Source organism: Oryctolagus cuniculus, chromosome 3 (genome assembly GCF_964237555.1).
Source record: "Oryctolagus cuniculus chromosome 3, mOryCun1.1, whole genome shotgun sequence".
In the NCBI taxonomy this organism is placed as follows: domain Eukaryota; kingdom Metazoa; phylum Chordata; class Mammalia; order Lagomorpha; family Leporidae; genus Oryctolagus; species Oryctolagus cuniculus.
In genome coordinates this window covers 19,879,222-19,896,406 of record NC_091434.1, presented here as the reverse complement: position 1 = coordinate 19,896,406, position 17,185 = coordinate 19,879,222, and the positions used below count along the sequence as shown (strand labels likewise).

The window sequence follows — 17,185 nt, the reverse complement described above, 5'->3', positions numbered from 1 at the left end:
GGCCGCACTGCCACCTGCTGGATCCGCTGCGGTCAGGGGTCCTGGGCACGCGCGCTCAGTTCCTCTGCCCCAGAGACGCGCAGGGTCGGCCAACTCGGACCCGGGATCTCTCAGTCCCTTCGGAGCGGGCCCATTTTCCCCTCCAAGTGCTCAGGCCAACACGCGGGGCTGTTTGCCGTGTCCCCAAGGCGACGAGCCGCCAGCTGCCGTGGTCGCTGGCACCGCGGCGGCCTCTCGCCGCATTTGGCCTCCGACCCGCTCCCACAAGAGCCCTTTCCCTTAGCTTGGCCAGGGCTAGGTGGAATTTCAAAACAACTCTGCCAGGGAGCAAAGTGAAGGTCACCCGCGCCCGGCGATGTGTGCAGGGCGGATTGCAGGCGCGGAGGGAGTGAGGCCCCTCGTAGGCAGCTGGGCAGGGTCTCTTGTGAGGACGGCACCTGCTCTCTTCCCACCTGAGCCAGGAAGCCTCGACTCTTCATCGGATACAGGTCATGTCAATCATCATCTGTGCTTGGCCAACAGCTGAGAACTCAACCGAGCCGGAGATGGGTGCTAGGCCGGCTGTGGGTCAGGGTGGGCCTCGGAAAAGCCAGACCCCAAAGTAAGTTAGAGCAAAAGGTGACAAACCTCCCAGGAAGGGCCGAGCCAGAGCGAGCGCGTCCATCAGAGGGCCGAGTGTGGGCCGCCGCCCTCATTCCCACCCATGCCCTCTGTGCTGGGCCTGGGGAGGCAAGGGTTGCGTCCCCTGCTGGGTAGGAGTGACATGGGGAACAGGGTGGCCATGGAAGCCACGAGGGATGACAAGACATGTGTGCACCCAGAGAAAGGCAGCTGATGGGTGCAGGCGGCAAGAGAGCCTGTCTTTGGGGAGATCCAGACTTTGTCCTGAGCCTTTATTTATGTAAAAGGCAGAGTAACACACAGAGAGAAACACAGATCTTTCATCTGCTGATTGAGTCTCCAAAACACCCCCCAACAGCGGGGGCTGGGCCAGGCTGAAGCCAGGAGCCTGGAACTCCACCTGGGTCTCCCATGTGGGTGGCAGGGCCCCAAGCACTTGAGCCATCTCCTGCTGCCTTCCCAGGGGCACTGGCAGGGAGCTGGATGGGAAGTGGAGCAGCTGGGACTCGAACCGGCGCCCACAGGGGACACAGGCATACAAGCAGCCCCTGCGACTTTCACATCCCCGGGCCTCTGACCCTCCCTTTTCTGGGTTGTGGGTGTCCTTGGACCTGGGCCTAGTTCAAGCTTTAGGGGGCATTCAGGAGAGCGGAGCCCCGGCTGGCCTGGAGAGCACAGCTTGGTGGGACACACCAGGATGGGTGCCAAAAAGGGCATAGACGCCATGGTGTTTTTGCACCAACTGCTTTACACTGGAAGTGGCTTGGGTGGTGGTGGGGGACTGGGCAGGTGGCAGGGGCCCCCCAATAAGGACTTGGGGCCCATTGCCATTTTACTCTCCCCTGTAGCAGCCTGGGCAGAGGGCTATGGCTACCACCTGGGCAGCTGCGCCAGGCTCTCCTGATCCGCTCGAGGCCCGGAGGAGGGAGGGCTGGCTGCCTCTTCTACTCTGGGCACAAAGGGCGCCTGTCATTTCCCTCCCTCCGGAGGCCTCTGCTCACTCAAGACATCTGAGGCCCTCGTGACAGCTGGTGGCCGTCAGAGCTCCCAGACCATCTGCCCGGATTGCCCGGGGCCCCTCCCTCAGGGCACGGACGCTGGCAATAATGTGTCCCCTTTGGCAGCTGCTGTGACATCGCTCCTTGTATCGCATCAGGTGACTCCAGTAATGATCATGCCTGTTGACACTTGGCGCTCTCGGAGGGAGCAGGGAGCGGCCGAGGCAGGACGGGGGAGAGAGAGCTCAAGGGCATTTGCCAGGATGAAGCCACTGAGGAAAGCAGCCATAAAACAGGTGCTGGCCAGCCCCGAGCGGTGGATTGGATCCAATGAGGCAGATTGGGAACTGCTAAGTGAGGAATTTCGGTTCCAGATACGTAGACTAACGACTGTCTGAGAGAGGATTCGGGCAGCTGCGTGACTCACCGCCGTGCGCGGGGAAGGCGCTGCTATTTGCAGGATTTATGTTCTGGGAGGAAGATTTAATACTGGAGACTGCTGCTGGGATCATTTCTAATTTCGTTAGAACTGTTTCTTTTTATTGAACAACACTTGATCGGGTGCTAGCTAAGCAGACAGATGACGGGATGGTCTCTGGGTGGCGGCTGAGTCACGGTTGGATTTGGGTTTGCAGAGAGGCATTGCAGGGAGCACCTTAATACCAGCGGTCTCTGGGAGAGGGCAGGGGACCGTGGGGGGATCAGGGACAGAGAGGAGGCGGGGCAGAGCTGGTGGAAAGACTGATGGGGGCAGAGAGAGCTGAGGAGGAAGCAACACCCGGCCCTGCCACACCCCCTTCCCACAGCGCACCCTCCTCTGGGACATGAGATGGGAGGAGACCTGGTCGGAGCCTTTTGGTGCCCCTAATAGCCTGCATGGTGCCTGGTCACGGGTGTGTGGAAGGCGGGGGATGAACATGAGCAGGAAGGCGTAGGAAAGACTGAGAGATCACAGATCCTCCCTGCATGGGATCCAGTGCCAGCCGACACTGTAGACCTGCGAGAGAATTCTGAGAACGTTTTGGTTCTCATGTGTTAGTTTCCATCCCAGCTGTCATCCTCTCTGTGCCTATTAGTAATGATATCCTCTGAAACTGGAGACAGCTGGAGGCAGACATGGTGCTGATCCCACGTCCTGCGTGCCAGGCTGATGAGTAGGGGACAGGGGCAGTGGGGGAGACCAAGTGCCACTCTGGGCCCCGGGAGCTGCAGGAGCTATGATGGGGAGGCCTGGAGGCTGGCCCAGCCCGACAGGAAGGCCCCACGTCCTGTCTCAGCTGTGGGTTCCTTCTCTACCCACGGGTCCCCAGAACGCTGATGAGGGAGGGGGGACCGGTGCATCTCCTCCCTCCCGCTCTTTGGGGAGCCCACCACGTGCAGGGCGCTTGCAGGGACTCTCCCTGGGGCAGGGGTCCGGGAGGCTGCCCTCTGCCCTGTCTTCTCTCCTCCAGCCTGCAGGAGGCCAGCTCAGCTGCTGCCTGTGTGGAGAGTTTCCGAGCTCGGCCTGGGGCCCTTCTACCTTGGAGCCACCTGAGGAACTTGATGAAATTGCTGGCCCTGGACTCCGTCCTGAGATCTGGGGGCCAGGGCCCAGGAATCTGCATTTCAACCTACTAAAACCATATATATCCCCTGATAAGCCGAACACTGGCCATCCTGGGAGCACTCTTTTTTTTTTTTTTTTTTTTTTTTTGACAGGCAGAGTGGACAGTGAGAGAGAGAGACAGAGAGAAAGAAAGGTCTTCCTTTGCCATTGGTTCACCCTCCAATGGCTGCCGTGGCCGGCGCGCTGTGGCCAGCGCACCGCGCTGATCTGATGGCAGGAGCCAGGTGCTTTTCCTGGTCTCCCATGGGGTGCAGGGCCCAAGGACTTGGGCCATCCTCCACTGCACTCCCAGGCCACAGCAGAGAGCTGGCCTGGAAGAGGGGCAACCGGGATAGAATCTGGCACCCCGACCGGGACTAGAACCCGGGGTGCCGGCGCCACAAGGCGGAGGATTAGCCTAGTGAGCCGCGGCGCCGGCCCTGGGAGCACTCTTGACGCGCCACTTGGGAACTTTGTGCTTCCGGCTCTCACGATGGATCTTAGCTTGTTATTTGGTAGGAGTTTTGGGAACCCTGCTTTCCTGAAGCCTTTCAGTTATATCCTCATTAGAAGCCCCACCCCGTCTGCAGTGGCACAGGGAGCACAGGGAGAGGGCCAGTTGTGGAGCCCCTTTCTCCCGACCTGGGATCGGTGAGCTGTGGAGGGTGCTCATGACAGGGCCCACGGCAGCCCTTGTGTAGTTTTGCGAGGCCTGGGAGCAGAGGATGCGGTGGGAGGGGGTGGCAAGGACACCCCCTCAGGAAATGGTTCCTCCCCAGGGACATCCAGTTTGGATTGTAAGGTCTGGAGCAGCTGGTCAGACTTTCTTCTTCTTAAAGTTTTATTTATTTGAAAGGCAGAGTTAGAGAGAGAGAGAGAGAGAGAGAGAGAGAGAGAGAGAGAGGTCTTCCAGCTGCTGGTTCATTCCCCAGATGGCCACAATGGCCAGGGCTGAGCCATGCTGAAGCCAAGAGCTAGGAGCTTCATCAGGTCTCCCACATTAGGTGCAGGGGCCCATATACTTGGGCCGTCTTCCGCTGCTTTCCCAGGTGCATTAGCAGGGAGCTGGATCAGAAGTGGAGCAGCAGGGACACGAATCTATGCCCATGTGGGCTGCCGGCACCACAGACTTAACCTTCTGCCCCACAGTGTTGGTCCCTGGGCTTCAGATTTTTGAAGGAATTGTCCCATGAGTGTGGCTCAAGCAGCAAACATTTTTTAACAAGCAAGTTGTGTTGATAACTACAAAGAAACTCCCCAAAATGGCTGGGAGGAATCTAGAACTGGATGGGGTGGGGGTGGGGTTGTTTCTCTGAGGTAAGGGAGTCCCCAGACTGTTCCTCCACGTGGACGAGGACGGCAGTGGTGGCACTGGAGGTGATTTTAGATGTTGTTGGGGGAAGCTTACCTGTCCACGGTTAGGCACGCTCACGTGTTAGAGAACAATGGGAAGATTGTGTTAGCCCTGTGATTCTGCGCTTGGCATTGTGTAGGATGTGGTAGAGGTAGATCTGTAACTTATACATATAGGAACTGAGGGGTGGGCATTGGGCCCAGCAGTTGAGACACCACATCTCATGCTGGAGTGCCTGGGTTCGAGTCCCAGCGCTGCTGCCAATCCCAGCTTCCTGTCAGCGTGCACCGTGGGAGGCAGCAGGTGCTGGCTCAGATCCTTGAGGTGGGAGACCTGGATTGAGTTCCAGGCTCCTGGCTTTGCTCTGGCCCCGCCCCAGCTGTTCTGGGCATTTGGGGGGTGAACCAGTGTTTGGGAGCCCTCTCTCTCTTCTCTCTCTCTCTCTGAGTCTCTCTGCCTTTCAAATAAATAAGATAAATCAATTAAAAATAAGTAAGTTGATTTCAAGAAAAAGGAGCAAGTTTATAACCGTCCAGTTAGCTGGTGCAGAAGGCACAGTTTTGCCAATGGTAGGGAAAGGGGTGAAGTTTCACAACTCACTGTTCTCAGCCAGAGCTGCTTAATTCTGGAATCCCCTGGAGGGTTTTGAAAAACAATCACATCTGGGTCGCAGCCCCACAGGCTGGTATTTTAAAAAATGTCCTCTCCCTCCGTCAAAAGCCTGAGATTCGAATAAGAAGTCGGAGTTGAGCATCACCGTCCCAACCAATGTTCTTTTTCATGGATGATTTCCACGCTATTCCCACTGTAGCTGGAAGTTATTTTTTTTTTATTATTGTGATCCGTAGTCTGGAAATGCAAATACATGGTGCGCATATTTATTCTGCAAAGCAAGCTCCAGGGCGGGAACCGTGCTTATTTCTGTTCTGTTTACCTCGCAACACAAAGGGCTGTGCATAGAACATTCTAGTGTTTGACCCAGGACCTGTGAGTGCCTCTTCACTCTGCTGATTGTGCAGTTGTTGAGGGCGCTGTGACTGGGGACTGGAAGTTGGGAGTCCTGGGTTCTAGTCTTGGCTCAGGCGTTAGCTGCTGACTGGTTAGGTTGCCTCATCCTCCTGGGAGATACAGATTTTGACTCCAGGGGCAGGTGTTTGGGTATTTTAACATCCCGCATCAAAATGCCTGGGTTCGACTCCCAGCTCTGCTCCCAATTCCAGCTTTCTGCTGATACAGACCTGGGGAGGCAGCAGTAGTGGCTCACATGGTTGAGTCCCTGCCATGCGTGTGTCACATCTGGGTTAAATTTCCAACTCCTGGCTTTGAACTGGCCCAGGCCCAGCTGTTGTGGGCATTTGGAGGAGTGAACCAGCAGATGGGAGCTCCCTGTCTGTCTCTGTCCCCTTCTGTCTGTCTCTCAGATAAATACAATAATCAAAACACAAGAATTTGGCTCCAGCGCCTCCTGCGTGGGCTTGTTCTTCACACTGACCTTGACCACTGCAATGCTTGCCTGCAAGGTGTGGGGAGCAGTGGCTGCGGGGCCCTGGGAACCCCCAGACAGCGTCTTGATGAAATAATAGGTTTAGGAACCCTTTCCTTTAGCTTGTTAGGTTGCACAGCGCACACGTCCCTGGGGGAGTCCACTTTTCTGTTCCCTGGGGAATGAGGAACTTGGACCACAAGAGGGTGGGATTGGGGGTGGGGGTGGGGTTGAGCCATGACCTTGGGTTACAGTATTGGGATTTCAGACAAAGCTGTGAGAGAGAACCAGAGGTCAATGAAAAGCTTGGATGTCTGCAAGAGTCGTGGGTCCTACAGGAGAAGCAGCACATGGAGAGACCAGGCGTCTCTAGAAGTAGATGGACACATGCGTAGTTCTTCATCTTAGGGGTCAAACACGAAAGCAGGTGTAGGAGCAGCCTGGGGCTACGAACTGGACTCTGGCTTGCATATTAGCCGTTACTTAGGAACCTGCGGGACTGGGCCTACTAGCTTCACGTCAGCAAGTGGCAGCCAGGAAGTCGGGTTGGATTGGATTCTGTGAATTCAGAGTCACCAGCCAGGATTTAGCCAGAACCCACAGAATCTCTGCTTGATTAGCAAGCTAGCTTAGCTGAGATGAAAGCTCTCATTCTCTAGTGGGTAGGCATTTTAGTACTCCTGGGGAAAGTAAGCATTAAGCACACAATTACAATTGTTTAAAGGAATCATGACTATGGTTTTAATATTTTCCAATGAAAGAGTTTGTGCACAGGTAACAGTTTACAAGTACACAATTTTAAAGGCACTGTGGGGGCTGGCACTGTGGCATAGCGGGTTAAAAAGCCCTGGCCGGCAGTGCCGGCATCCCATATGGGCACCGTTTTGAGTCCCATCTGCTCCACTTCTGATCCAGATCTCTACTGTGGCCTGGGAAAGCAGTAGAAGATGGCCCAAGTCCTTGGGCCCCTGCACCCGTGTGGGAGACCCGGAAGAAGCTCCTGACTCCTGGCTTCGGATTAGCTCAGCTCTGGTCATTGCAGTCATTTGGGGAGTGAACCAGCAGATGGAAGACTTTGTGTGTGTGTGTGTGTGTGTGTGTCTACCTCGCTATGTAACTCTGTCTTTCAAATAAATAAAATAAATCTTAAAAAAAGACACTGTGGCCTGTTAGACTATTTTAATGTTTGTACTTGAATCATTCATTGGGATTTGTGATCTAAGTGGCGATCTTTCTAAGTTTGTATAATAGTATTTAAGGTTCATTTTTTTTTAAAGTTTGAGAACCGGTCTACTGGAAATTTTTTTTTAAGATTTATTTATTTTATTTGAAAGGTAGAGTTACAGAGAGAGAGAAGGTAGACAGCAAGAGAGAGAGAGAGAAAGAGAGAGAGACTGAGCTCTTCCATCTGCTGGTCCACTCCTCAAATGGCCATAACAGCCAGGACTGTGCCAGGCCAAAGCCAGCTGCCAGGAGCTTCTTCCAGGCCTCCCATGTGGGTGCAGGGGCCCAAGCACTTGAGCTGTCTTCTGCTGCTTTCCCAGGCGCATTAGCAGGGAGCTGGATGGGAAATGGAGCAGCCAGGACTCGAACCAGTGGCCATGCCGGAGCTGCAGATCACAGCTTTAACCTGTTGTGCCACAGCGCCAGCCCAAGATTCATTGTTCTTTGAAAGCTGAATGTATTACATCTTTACGAAACACTTTCATACTTGGGCAGGTTTGTCAGTCAGATAAAGTACTTAACAATGAATGGAATATATTCAATTTATAAATGCTATTTAAAATGTTAAAGAGGTTTAATTAACTAAGTATATAAATGGGACTAAGCATTAATCAAAACCTCTCTCACAGTGAATGTTAATATTTGCTAGACTTATAAGTAGGATAATGTTTCCTAAGCTGATTTATAAGCTCAAGGTGGAGCTATAAATTTGTAAACCTGTAAATTTAATAAATCAAATCCTCATTTTCAAAGCCCAGGTAAACCTCAGAGCGGTCTTTTCTGTGACGAGCGCTGTCCTCAGGGACGTAAAGCGCTCTCCTCTAACCTGCAATTCTGCAATTCTGCAGCGGGCAGGAAGGGCGTGGAGGAGGGGAAGAAGATTCAGGTGCTGCAGGATTGCCTGGCTCCCAAGGTCATGCACCCAGTGCTGCAGCACTCCCCTGAGGGCGGGGACCGGGGCCGGCGGGGGAGAGGGGGGACTGCAATGGAATGACTGACATGCACACTCAGTGTGTGTGTGGGGGGGGGGGGGGTTGGAATCGCTGAGCGAGTCACTTGGCAGTCACTTGGCGGCTAAGAAAGCAGGTGAAGTCACCTGGGGGTTGGGCTCTGTCTTCATCCGTCCTTGTTGCTCTAACAAATGCCTTGGAGTAGGGAGTGGCTAAACAGCCGAAATCTCTTTCCTTCCAGTTTTGTAGTGTACGTGCTGCCGGAGTGAGCACTGGGAATCTCTTTCTCATCGTTCTGGAAGCTGGGAAGTACAAGGTCAAGGCGCAGATGCGGTGTCTGGTGAGGCTGCTGTCTACTCGCAAGATGTGCCTTGTTGCTCTGTCCTCACGTGACGGAAGGGCCAGAAAGGGGCCAACAGGCTCCGGCAAACCCTTTGACAAGGGCACGGATCCCTGGGAGACGCAGCAGTGGTGGACTGGTGCCAGCTCACAAGAAGCACTTATTAGCATTTCAGATGTGTGAGCTCATTGTCAGATTCGACTGGTTTTGCAGCAGTGGTTCAAGTGCTGCTTGGGACACCTGCATCTCAAATCGAAGTGCACGGGTCAAGTCCTGGCTCCTCTGCTTCCGAACCAGCTTTTTGCTAATGCAAACCGGTGATGGCTCAAGTACTTGGGTCCCTGCCACCCCTGTGGGAGCCTTGGACAGAGTTCTGGGCTCCTGACTCCCTGGCTGTTGCTGAGAATGGGGGAGTGAAGGCAGCTGAAGGAAGGTCTCTCGGTCTCTCTGCATTTTAAATAAAATTAAAATAAATAAGTAAAAATGCAAAAAAAAAAAAACCACAACAAAACAAAACCCCATAGCCAGTATTAAAAAGCGCATTATAGATGTCCCTATTCCCCTTGCAAAATACAACTAAGACCTCTGGTCATTATGCATAAAAGCAGCATAAGACCCTAGAAGGAGGAGAGAAGAAGGTGGGGCAGCCAGGGGTCTCCAGGAGCAACACATTGCTGAATTTCCTGAGTTTTCCCAGACTTGGAAATGAAAGAGCTGGCAACCCAGAAATGTCTGTAAATACCGACCAAAAGCCTCCAAGTCTCTCCTCTCAAGGCAATAATTGCCAAACACACACAGAAACTCTAGCCTCATCCCCAGCCAGACCAACAAGGGCTGAATTGGGAGCCAACCTTGACACATGGAAGAGGCTTCTCCATGCTCGTGGTTGGTGGGGTCACGGAAGACCAAGCAGGGAACCGGACTGCAGCCCCATCTGGCAGTAATGATGTCCCTTCCCTCTCCCCACTGGGGACTGGGTCAGAGGAGGCTTGGGGAAGAGCCACAACTTTCACCATCGCTCAGCAGAAAGAGACAGAGGGGGACACCCTGCAGTGACCAAAGAATCCATCCACCAAGAAGACATAGCGACCCGAACAAATGTGTGCAAACCAAACTACAGGGCTGCAAAATATGTGTTGCAAACACTGATTGAACTGCAAAGAGAAACAGGAAAATCACAGTTCTAGCTGGTGACTTTGACATCCTTCTCTCAACGATTGGTAGATGAACTCTCCAAGGATGGGGGCTGGCACTTGGTGCATGGCTTAGGCTGCTGCTTGGAATGTCTGCATCCCATATCGGAGGGCCCGAGTGGAGCCCAGCTTCCTGATAAAGAGCACTCTGGGAGATAGCAGGTGATGACTCAAGTGCTTGAATCCCTGCCACCCATGTGGAATTCCAGGATTCAGTTTCAGTTTCCTGGCTTCAGCCTGCCCTGCTGTTGCAGGCATTTGGAGAATGAACCAGTAGATGAGAGGTCTCTCCCTGTCTTCCAAAAATGAAAGTTTAAAAAAAATTGCAAAAAAAAATCTTGAAGGATATAGAAGAACTCAACATCATCATTAACCAACAAGATTGAATACCTTTTTTTTTTTTTTTTTTTTTTTTTTTTTTTAAATTTGAGAGTCAAAGAGCAAGAGAGAATACTTTCATCCGCTGGTTAACTCTCCAAGTTCTGCTGGGCTGGGCTAAGGCTGAAGCCAGGATCCAAGAATTCTACCCAGGCCTCCCACGTGGGTGGTAGAAATCCCATTACTTCAGTCATCGTCACTGACTCCCAGGGTCTGCGTTAATTAGCAGGAAGCTGGAGTCAGGAACCAGAGCCAGACATTGAATCCAGGCACTATGCTAGGGAATATGGACACCCTAACTTCTAGGCTAAATGCCTGTTCCAACATTCTTTTTTGAGCGATCATGGAACGTATGAAAAAAAAAAAGTCTGTGGAACATGGAATGAAGATGTTTGTTGCGGTGGAAAAAGAACTGGAAATTCATGCATGGTTTTTGCAGAGTGTGCCTTTTCCAGATCTTATAAACCAAGGTGGACCATATGTTGGGCTGAAAACCAAATTGCAACACGTTTTTTAAAAATATTTATTTATTTGAAAGTCAAAATTACACAGAGAGAGGAGGAAGGCAGAGAGAGAGAGAGAGAGAGAGAGAGAGAGAGGTTTTCCATCCACTGGTTCACTCCCTAGATGGCTGCAATAGCAAGAGCTGTGCTGATCTGAAGCCAGGAGCCAGGTGCTTCTTCTGGGTCTCTCACTTGGGTGCAGGGGCCCAAGGACTTGGCCCATCTGCTGCTGCTTTCCTAGGCCATAGCAGAGAGCTGGATCAGAAGAGGAGCAGCTGTGACTTGAACCAGCGCCCATGTGGGGTGCCGGCACTGCAAGTGGCAGCTTTACCCACTATGCCACAGCACTGGCCCCACTGCAACATATTTAAAAGAATTAAAACAATACAGAGTTTATTCTGTGACCACAGTCCCCAAGCACTTGGACACTGAACAACATACCATGAGGCAAGAAAGAAATTAAAGGGAAATAAAACGCAGGATTGAACTGAATGAAAAATGAAAACATAGCACATTGAAATACATGGGACACAGTCAAAGCAATGCTGAGAGGGAAATTTATAGCATTAACTGCACTCATTAGAAATCTGGAAAAGTCGCAAACCATTAACCTAAGCCCCCACCTCAGGACCCCAGATACATACATTATAAAAAAAACCCAAAGATACTAAATACTCAAAATTCTTCACTTCCTAATTGTCTTATTATTTTTGCTATTATCTATACTCTCTACATTATTTGTCCTTGTTGTATCTTGCCTTGAGCTATCCCATAGCGACGTGCTACTGTGTATCTCTTCCTGATTCTGCATTCAGTGACATCACATTGACAGCTTGAAATCAGCTGTCAGGGCGGAAGTTATACCATGGCAATGAGCAGACACTGCAGGTTAGCTCCCCGCTCCCACACCTCTGCCAGGACGCCACTGCTTATAATCTCCCAAACACAGCAGGTGGGTCTAGGTACTGGACCATCCCCCTGTCTCCCTCCAAATAACAAGGATCCACCAAAAAGCATGGTAATGTTTCAGAACAGTTGGGAGAGTAGGAAGACGCTGGGCTCTTCGTGGGCTGCCTCACCGCCATGCGCATTCTGTAGGAGAGGGGAACGGGATCCTGGCTGTTTATGATCTCCTGTCTTGAATATTCAGCACACAACTGGCAGGATGGTGAAACTACAAGGAAAAGCGGAGTCTGAGAATCAGATCTCTTTTCAGTTTTTCTGGGCAACGTTCTTTCTACTCTCCATCCAATTCCGATCCTCTCATTGTCTCCTTCATCCGCGGCCCTCGCGTGCTGTCAGCTTTGCGTGTCTTCTGTTTCCTGTGCTTCTCCATCTGGCCATAGGTGAGATGGGAGCAGGAAGAGGTGGGCCCGTGGACGCGATTCAGATCAACCACAAAGACGGGTGTGTACGGAAAGGAGGATACGGGTGTGTATGGAAAGGAGGATACGTGGAGGGTGCCTCCTCAGCTAAGAGAGCTGCCAAATGGGCACTGGTCCTGTGCATGTCCTTGTCACACAGAGGGACCAGAGTTAGGCCATGATGAGATAGAGACAGACAGAGACATTTTAGGGGCTGAGTCCCTGAGTTCCTGGCCATGCGTGGCTAACTTCTATTTTTGGCTTATGCAAATTCTAGCCGAGTTTTTTTTTTTCTTTTCTCATGCAGCTGAAAAAGTTCCAGGTAAACACCTGCTCCTTATAGCTCCTCCCCTGATCTCCAGGGCCTCTTCCCTCTCCTTGGGCTCCTCTCCATTTGGAAATTACAGAGCTGATCTAAAACTGTCAGCCACAGCCCAAAATCACGGTCCACGGTTTTTCCACCTGGAGATCCCGTTCACTTAACGAAGAGCTTCAGACGGTCCCGGAAGACTGCTGCTCTCCTCTGGGTGTCTTTGGGTGCTACATCTAGCCAGAGTTGAGTCAGAGGCAGGGCAACAGTACATTCTGCTGTTTTATAGCCTGAAAGAAACATTTGGACAAGAATATACTGTGTTTTTTTTCCCTCCCAATAAAGATGAAAGCTCCAAAAATCAAATGTTTTTGAGAAACATGTGTGGTGGTAAACTGATTGGGTGCTCAGGCACCCAATCACCCAACCTCTGTCTTTGGCTCCCATATTCTCTGATTTATTTTGGCACCCGAATGTCTGAAGTGCCACCATCTAGCCTCATGGTAATTTTTTGTCTACGCGAGGGTGCAAACTGCATATGGCTTATTTCAATTAGCTTAATTGTTTTTGGTATTTAATAGCTAATTGACTTAATTAGCTTCCGAAGCACAACAATGCCGGCCATGGTAATGACTGCATTTTATCCGTATGGTTACAGAAGACAGATGCCCCCATTTCCCATCCCCGGGTTGCGTGCGTCCCAGGAGGACGGGGCAGACGTGAGAGAAGGAAGATGGAAGTCCTCGAGAGCTGACCTGGCCTTGAATGCAAAAACCTGAATGTTCAGAATAAGTAAGGAGCTGATGGACAGGGAAATAAAACGGGAGAAGGAAGGATTTATGGAGGACCCGGGTCATCTATTTTCTTAATGGGGATACCACGGAGGGCTGCGGGGTGAATAATAAGAGAATAACAACGGATTTCACAGAGCCAGGGGGCTATCCTGGCTCTGATCTGCAGAGGCAATATTTGAAGACCAAATTGTAGGACACCGAGAAGAGAAAGGCCCTGCGGTGCAATCCATCTTAGGAATAGCTCCTCGGAGTCAAAGGCCGGTCCGCGTGTCCCTGGCGAGTCGGGCTCGCAGGTGCTTCAGAGCCAGTGCCTGGCATTTATCAGGAGCTTAATATATGTTTTAATCAGTGCCTGTCAGGAAATCCTGGGCACTCAACCTTCAAAATATTTCTAGAACCTGACACTTAGCGTCTTGACTGTGGCTGCCCCATCTGAGCCACCCTCACCTTTTGCCCTGGCTGCCTCTACCAGCCTTCCAAGGTGTCTCCCTGCTCTACCCTGGCGCCTCCTGTTCTTGGGTCTCCACCATCCTGATCTCATCTGGTCCTCATTGCCTCCCAAAGGCTACCCCCTTCCAACTACCATTCACATTTGACTTTGGGGATTCGGTTTCCAACACAGGAACTGCTGGGGAAACACATTCAAATCCCGGAGACGCCAAAAGAATCCTTTGAAAAATTCAAGTCATATCTCTGTTCTCAGAACAAGTCTGAAGGCTCCCATCGCCCTTGGAGCCGGAGTCCGAAGCCTTGCCGGTGAGGTTCTGCCCAGTTCTGTCTGATCTCCTGAGCTCATCGCCTACTGCACCCTTCACTTGTTTTGTTGTTGTTGTTTAATTCTTTTATTTATCTGAGAGGTAGAGTTAGTAGAGTTACAGACAGAGAGAGGGAGAAACAGGCAGAGTGGATAATAAGAGAGAGACAGAGAGAAAGGTCTTCCTTTTGCCATTGGTTCACCCTCCAATGGCCGCCATGGCTGGTGAGCTGTGGCTGGTGCACCGTGCTGATCCAAAGGCAGGAGCCAGGTGCTTCTCCTGGTCTCCCATGGGGTGCAGGGCCCAAGCACTTGGGCCATCCTCCACTACACTCCCAGGCCACAGCAGAGAGCTGGCCCGGAAGAGGGGCAACTGGGACAGAATCCGGCGCCCCGACCGGGACTAGAACCCGGTGTGCTGGTGCCGCTAGGTGGAGGATTAGCCTACTGAGCCACGGCGCTGGCCGAGACAGAGGTCTTGCATCTGCATCTGCTGGTTCACTCCCCAAATGGCGATAAGGGCCAGAGTTGAGCTGATCAGAAGCCAGAGGCCAGGAGCTTCTTCCAGGTCTCCCACAGGGGTGCAGAGGCCCAAGGACTTGGGCCATCTTCTACTGCCTTCCTGGGCTACAGCAGGGTGCTGGATCAAACTGGCACCCATAAGGGATGCAGGCGTTACAGGGGGAGGGGAAGAATGAGAGGACCTCCTGGCTCCCACTTCCAAAAAGGCTTCCAAGGGACCTGGTGGGGGAAGGCCGGCGGAGAGCTGCTCCCCAAGTCCCCGTCACAGGCTCGTCAAGGCCGCATGGTGTAGTGGAGCCCAAGTGCCTGGGTTTCCACACAGACTGTATGCTGGCCAGGGGATTGAGGGTGTCACACCCCCTGTCTCACTGTCCCCTCATGGGTGAAGCAGGAAGAGCAACGACCTCATTGGATTGTGAAGATTGAATGAATGCTTAGAACAGTGTGTGGCAGACAGGAAGTGCTGGATGACGATGTCTCTTCCTACTCTCAGCTGTGAAACATGCACCTAAGGCATTCTGTAAGTAATGCTGGGACCACTGTGTGTTTGGTCACTCCAATCAAAATAGCATCGCCAGGGCCAGTGCTGTGGCATGGGGGGTAAAGCCACCACCTGCAGTGCTGGCATCCCATATGGGCACTGGTTCGAGTCCTGGCTGTTCCACTTCCTATCCAGTCCCCTGCTAGGACCTAGGAAAGCAGTAGAAGATGGCCCAAGTGCTTGGGCCCCTGCACCTGTGTGGGAAACCACGAAGAAGCTCCAGGCTTCGGATCAGCAGAGCTCTGGCCATTGAGGCCATTTGGGGAGTGAATCAGCAGATGGAAGATCTCTCTCTTTCTGCCTCTGCCTCTCTGTAACTCTACCTTTCAAACAAATAAATAAATCTTTTTAAAAAAATATACCATCACCGGCCAGCGCTGTGACTCACTAGGCTAATCATTCACCTAGCGGCGCTGGCACACCGGGTTCTAGTCCCAGTTGGGGCACCGGATTCTGTCCTGGTTGCCCCTCTTCCAGGCCAGCTCTCTGCTGTGGCCAGGGAGTGCAGTGGAGGATGGCCCAGGTGCTTGGGCCCTGCACCCCATGGGAGACCAGGAGAAGCACCTGGCTCCTGCCATTGGATCAGTGTGGTGCGCCGGCCGCAGCATGCTGGCCGCGGCGGCCATTGGAGGGTGAACCAACGGCAAAAGGAAGACCTTTCTCTCTGTCTCTCTCTCACTGTCCACTCTGCCTGTCAAAAAAAAAAAAAAAAATATATATATATATATACCACCACCTTCCTAAAAGACACGTGGAGACCAGCTCGCCTTGGCTGCCATGGTGGGGACACCCACAGCAGACACCTGGCCAGGTGGGCTCCACCCCACCGCCCAGGGCCACCGGCCCCACTGCCTCTCCCACAGTCTGCTCATTCTGGCCTCCCTCTTCTCCCCTGGCCCGGTAGACGCTGCCTTCCCGTCCAGCCTAAACCCGAGTCTGAGCTCCTCTGACACAAAAGCATTTTCTTCTCTGTCATTCTCCCAGCAGTGCTGAAAGCCCCCTTTCTGCCAAAGGGTGAGACCATGGCAGGGAAAAGGCCGCGTGGGGGAGTTTCGCACACGCCCCTTCACTCACCCACCCGCGGGGCTGACCACGTGCCTGGGCTCTGTAGAGCGGCCAGGGCTATCCTTGAGCATCAGAATCAGCTGGCGAGCTTGTTCCAGCACAGCCCCGGGTCCAGGGCTGCCGTGGGGGGCTTGCGTTTCTAACGCCCTCCCCCGTTCCGCTCTGGAGCAAAGCCACAGCAAGCAGCCGCACTCAGTGACCGGTGACCGGCGGATGCGGACCTGGAATTCACGGTCATCTCTGGAGCCCTCACCGCGCCCGCATCCCTGCCTGCCCCGTGCACTGCCCTTCGGAAGCCTTCTAGGGGTGGGAGCGGGAGGGCCCCTCTGCCATTCCCCTCCTCGGGCTCCGTCCTCGGCACCCCCCCCCCCGTCCCCCTCCTCCCTGCTTTATGCTCCATCAGCGTCAGCAGGGAGGCTTCTTGTCACACAGGTGGGGAGGGGGGCTAGGCCCGCCGCCCCAGGTCTGCCAGGGGCAGATTTGGATTTTGAGAGACCTGAAGTTGCTATTTTCTTAGGAGTCTTCTTCGAGAAAAAGAACAAACAAAAACCCCCCAAATCTTTTGCAAATCTTATAAAACCATTGAGATGTGCGTCAGACCCTCCTCCCGGTGCAGGACTTCAGGGAGGGGTGGATCTCATTAACTTCCTGGAAAACCTGTCCGTGGATGAGGCCTGGCTTTTTGGGCAAAGTCTGAGAAGAGAAAAAGCATCTTTCTCCTGCTAACAGTGAGCCTCTCGGAGCGAAGGCCAAGGGCATCTGGATACTCCTGGAGTCTTTCCCACCTCGCCACAGCCCGGGGGTGGCCCTCCAGTCACTCCAGCTTGGACAGGCTTGGAAAACTCCATCTTGCCTCATTTGGGGAATCAGTGGCTCATTAAAGGGCACAGCAGTCGGTGGAGGGCCCTGCCGTGTTTGAATCCAAAGTTAGGACCCCACTGCTATAAATTGAGCCGTGTAACGTTCTTGCTAGAAAAGGAGCTGGCGTTTTCTTGGCTGGGTTCCAGGGGCCAGGCGGCCATTGGCTGCGGTAGATAACTCCGGCTTCTTCCCTTTAGCTGGCATTGCCCTTATGTCGGCCGGTCTCTGCATACATCTTGTGCACACATTGCAATCAGGGAGTGAGCCGGCTGCAGCCTCAGCAAAGACCCAGCTCTTTTTTTTTGTAAGTCATTTTGCAGCTAACTTCTGTAAACAAGTCTTTCC

The 17,185-nt window shown here is 52.8% G+C and overlaps 1 long non-coding RNA gene across 1 annotated transcript; it reads left to right on the top strand.

Annotated features, from left to right (window-relative positions):
- The first annotated feature begins 1,643 nt into the window (after positions 1 to 1,643).
- Positions 1,644 to 7,196, top strand: LOC138849155 (uncharacterized). Its single transcript, XR_011387564.1, has 2 exons — positions 1,644 to 1,915; positions 6,957 to 7,196. It is a non-coding gene; the product is annotated as an uncharacterized lncRNA (long non-coding RNA).
- The last annotated feature ends 9,989 nt before the right edge of the window (positions 7,197 to 17,185 follow it).